The sequence below is a fragment of the Orycteropus afer genome, unplaced genomic scaffold, assembly GCF_000298275.1.
Source record: "Orycteropus afer afer isolate SDZICR_OR568_19922 unplaced genomic scaffold, OryAfe1.0 scaffold00118, whole genome shotgun sequence".
NCBI lineage: Eukaryota > Metazoa > Chordata > Mammalia > Tubulidentata > Orycteropodidae > Orycteropus > Orycteropus afer.
The window spans coordinates 8287707-8293167 of record NW_006921705.1 but is presented as its reverse complement, the minus strand read 5'-3'; positions in this window follow the sequence as shown (position 1 = coordinate 8293167).

The window sequence follows — 5461 nt, the reverse complement described above, 5'->3', positions numbered from 1 at the left end:
CCCATGCACTCCTGCCCCCTGAGCTGTCTCCCTGTGCACACACAGCCCTTCTATTCTCCCACGATTGATCTCTACAAGAAGTGTATCTACCTAGTGTAAATGCTCAGCTCATATGCCTGTCTTTTGTTTGGCTGGAAGCCACAGGAGTGGGTTCAATTCCAGACCTGAAGGGCAGCTAGGGGCCATAGTCTCAGTGGTTCTGTCAGGCTCTATCCGACCTGCAAACCTGGTCCCTTTTTTTTTTTTTTTTTAATGATTTTGAGTTTTGTTTCACTTTATTCTCCCACTCTATCCAGGCTCTGCTACATAGATCCTCCTCCAAGTGGTTGGCAGTGGTAGCCAGGCACCATCTAGTTGTTCTGGTCTCATAGTCATATAGGCTGAGGGTTGTATCGTGTACCAGTCCGTTGGACTAATTGTTTCCGTGAATGTTTGGTTTTCTTCATTCTTCTTTGCTCTGGATGAGGAGAAGACCCATCATTGCATCTAGATGGCCTTTTGCAAGCTTTTAAAATCCCAGTCACTACTCATCGAGTTGATTCTGACTCATAGTGACCTCCATTGAGTTTCCAAGGCTATAGATCTTTATGAATGTAGATTGCCTTATCTTCCTCCTGCAGAGCAACTGGTGGGTTTGAACTGCTGACCTTCTGAGTAGCAGCCAAATATCCACTATACCAACAGAGCTCCTTAAGCCATCAAAGTTCCTTAATTTAGGCTGGTAGGGAAGGGGGTGGTGGTGTTATGAAAGCCAGGATAGTTGAAGAGGAGAACTCTGGAAGAAAGGGATAGAGTTGCGACTAATGGGAAGGCCATTGGCCTAGAAGTCAAGAAAACATAGGATTTAGTGCTGATTGTGCTAGAACTCTGTGTGAATTTGGGGAAAACATTTAATCTCTCTGAGTCACAGTTGCTATATCTAAGAACACTGGATGACATCTCATTCAATACTTAACATCATGCTGTTCTGTGATACAGGACAAGGAATGGTAAAGAAAATTGAGAAAAATGCCTTCTTCACAATCTTATAGACTCTCCTATCTACTCTGAATATTGAAATCCTAACAAATTTTGGCATTCTAGTATGAAAACAAAACCAAACAACCACACACACATACACAAAACACCAAGGGTCTTCACCCCAATTCATTTCTTAATTCTTTCTCTAAATATTGTAAGTAACTTTGGAAATTATAATGTGGTTCTCAGCCACATTTTAAAAAGGGAATGATATCTTTAATGTTTGAACAGAAATGAGGACTGCAAGTTTGTAAACATTCATTCATTTATTCATTCACCCATCCATCAACTGAATCAATAAATATTTTTTGAGCACATAATATATTCCAGGCACATGCTGGTAGCTGGTATATGTTGTTGTTGTTATGTGCCTTTGAGTCGGCCCCAACTCACAGCGACCCCTCCTTGGGTTTCCAAGGTGGTATCACTATGGAAGTAGATCACTCAACCTTCCTTCCAAGGAGTGGCTGGTGGGTTGAATCACCAGCCTTCTGGTTAACAGTCAAGTGCCTTAGGCACTAAGCTACCAGAGCTGGTATATAGTGGTAAATAAAATAAAGGTGATCCCTAATGTCTTGGAGCCAATAATGTAAAAAATAAATACACAAATGAAAAAAAAAAAAAAAGTTCTGAATAGTGAAAAGAAGAATAAAGGAAGCAAATAGGTTAGAAAAATAGTATATGAAAGGGTGAGAATGAATACATGTATTTATCTCAATTTGACCCGGAAGCCTTTCCTCATGTAGTGTTATTTGGGCTGACATATGATGAATAAGAATCCAGTCTTGGGAAGCCTGAGACAAAAGTGTTCCAGACAGAAGGAATGTATGTGTAAAGAGTCTGAAGCCTGAAGAAGTTGGACCTATTAGAGCAATTGACATACTGCTGTGCTTAATACATGTTGGTGAGATCAATTCCTTTTGGACAAGGAAATGAGAGTGTGTATGATCTTTATAGAATTTTAAAGCATTACTAGAATTGACTAGAAGTCAATTTGCTTTTTATTACCACCATGCTCTAATAATTCTAAATAATATCAATTTGACATTTTCCTTCCCACAAGGGGAATCATAATATTCTCCTCCCCACTAGGGAAACCTTTCCCATGGTGCTTGATAGCCATTGTCCGACCAAAAGTTGGTTCCCAGAAAGTAGTGAGAGTCACAGCAGCTGAACTTGGCCAGGTTATGCAGGTGTTGCAGGCCAAGATAAGAAATGCAGCCTTCATTCTAAGTGCATTGAAAGCCACTGAAGCATTTTAAGATGGGACATAACACAACTCAATTCCTGTTTAAAAGATCACAGCAGGAGTCTGGAATGGGGCTAGTGCAGTAGTCCAGAGCCTGAGAGTGGTGGGTGAATCTGAGATAAAATTTTAACTGAAATGTTCCCTGGTTTGGAGGTGGAAAGTGAAAGAGAGAGAAAAATTAAAGTTGATACCCAAGATTCTGCCTTTGATGCATGCACACAAGCTGTTGGTTGGTGGTGCTAAAGGGATGGGAATACTACAAGAGGGAAAGAAGGATGGCAAGATTCAGAGTTCTGTCTGGATGCGTTACCTTAGAGATACCTGTGAGGGACCAGGCTGCGATGGAAGATGAACAGAGGAATGTAGCTCTGAGGAGAGGTCGGGGCAGAAGGTAACTCTGTGGAAGTTGTCTGTGTAGAGATGGTATTTAAGGTCATGAGAAAGGATGATCTCAGCTAGGGAGTGATTACTGAGGAAGCAGAGAATACAGAGTCTGGCATCTCTCAGCTTGTAGTGCTCAATAATCAAAATGTCTTTAGTTAAACGCTGTTTTTTGACACTTCCTTACTTTATTCTAGACATGAAACCTTAAGGAGCTTCAGCTTCTCTTATATGTCAGCACATATGTACAAAATGTAGTAAGAGAGGAAAAAGATAGGGATTTCTATATTCCATATATGAAGTTAAACAAAATATGGTGATGGGAAGGAACTCAAGGTTACTTTTTGAATCCTGTAAAAGGACAAGGGCACAAAAACTCCTGCCCCAGAAGTTCTGCTTCTTTGAGAGCCCAAAGCAGGGATGTGAACTGGTTAAGAAGCTGACCTTTAGGGTCAGAAAGACCTGGGTTCAACTCTCAGCTCCACTCATATAAAGGAGAAAGGGGAAGAAGGAAAAAAAAACTCCAACAAAGCTGTTTTCTAAGAGGAAGAAAATAAGTCCTTTTATTTGAATATGCATTATACAAGATAAATAAGATTCATTTCATATGTGTTTGCGTATATATATTGAAATTATATATTTTTTTTCTAAATACATTGCAGGTTTTCCTTTACTCACTCTAAGTATTCCATTTGGTGTTAAAGGATATAGATTATTTGAGATGAGATAAGAAGTCATAGAAGAAATCTCCTTTAAAAATATTCCATAGACTCTAAGTAATAATTATTTTAATTACAAGTCTGTACCATTTACTTATGCTATACAAACAGCACTAATAGCTACCCTGATCTTAAAATTATTGAGATGTTGAAATACCTTTTTGGAAAACTTGTAAAAAAAAAACAAAGGATGAGACTGGAAGTGTTTACTATTTGGGAATCCTGAGAGTAACACAACCAAATGGTTTGCACACTAACTAACTGGGAAGTCTTAAAATAGAATTTCTGAACTTAAGTTAGATCATCTCAAAACTTCAGAAAAGCATCCGCTCAAACACAGAATAAGATGTAAAGTTCTTACCATGGACTACAATGCCCCGTGATGGCTGATCCTGTAACTACTCCAGCCCCTTACCACTCTCCTTGCTCCTGCAGCCACACTGACTTTCATGCTCTTCCTAGAACACACCAAATATGCTCCCATCTCAAGGCCTTGGCACTTGGTTTCCTTTGTCTGGAAGTTCTTCCACAAGAAAATTTTCAGGCTCAGCTCAGCATTTAATACAGATCTTCGTTCAAATCTCACCTTCTTCAAGTGATCTCAAAGAATGGCCTTGTCATTCTTTATCTTCTTGTTGTCACTGTTAGTTGCTGTGAGTCATTCCCCATTCCTGGTGACTCCATGTGTACAGAGTCGAACTACTGCATAGATTTTTCAAGGCTGAGCCCTTTCAGAAGCAGATTGCTAGGACTGTCTTCTGAGGCACTTCCGGGTGGGTTCAAAAGCCAGCCTTTCAGCTGGTAATCATGCCCTTAACTATTTGCACCACCCAGAAATCCTATCTGTCATCTTACTGTGCTTTACTTTTCCTCACAGCCCTTAGCACTTTCAGAAAGCATACTAAATTTCCAATTGTTTCTCTTCTGTCTCCTTCCCCAGAAAGTAAGCTCTATGAGGACAGAGGCTTTGTCTTGTTTCTTTTTCCATTCTCAATGCCTATAACAGCACTGGGCACAGAGTAGGTGCTCAGAGATGTTTGTTGAATGGGTGGATGAGAGTTAAAGTTAGAAATAAGGAAGATATTTCTGGCTCTGTGGGTGGTGAGATGTGGGGAGATACTACCAATAGTAACATAGTACTTACTCTTTTTCCAAAGAATTTTACATCTCAGATAATTTCTTAAAGATAAGTATAGCCTTGGCTTGTTGGCATGGGGAGGGACAAAGTGATTTCTCAAAATAATTCTGGTCCTTTCCAGTCCTGTGTCATTCTTTATTTTCTTTCATGTCTTGTTTATAAGAAATACATATGTTAACATTGTAAGGGCTAGCTAGGGGAAGCTTTGGCAAACAAAATGGCATCACTGTCACATTGTTTAAGGTCATCCACATTCATCTGATACCACATTCCCATTGATAAGGCAATGGCAACGGGAAGGGGCAGCCATTTGGGGCAGGATGTATGCCTGTAAAACTGTTTTTTTGCTGAGTTGATTCCAACTCATGGCAACCCCATGTGTGTCAGAGTGGAACTGTGCTTCACTGGGTTTTCAATGCTGATTTTTTTTCTTTCTTCTGAGGCACCTCTGGATGAACTCAAACCTCCAACCTTTTGGGTAGCAGCTGAGCTAACCATTTGCACTACCCAGTGGGGCTAAAATAAAAGAGAGTGTTTTAATAGAAGAGATTGAGACCTGCCTGAAAACAAAACCAAACCCTTGCTTCAGAAATTGTTATGGAACACTAACCAAGAGTAGACCTCAGCATGGAGATGCTAAGGACCTATCAAGTCCTCTGAGCCTCAGGCAAGGTTAAAATTACTTTTTCTTAGACTGGAAATTAAGGAAACTCCATTACACTTTGGGGTAAACAATACTGAAAATAGTGGCTTTTAGAGGAAGATTTGCTTTTTGAGAAGTTTTACTTTTAGAGAAATTCATAATGGTGCAAACAGTTTGGATATTTCTATATTAAAATAATGCCAAAAGTTTTTTTTTTTTAACCAGTTATGATACCTATTGAGCTTGGAGCAGCACAAAGCATGATTGTCACATAAAAATATTGGCAGAATATTTTGGTTAATCATCAACAT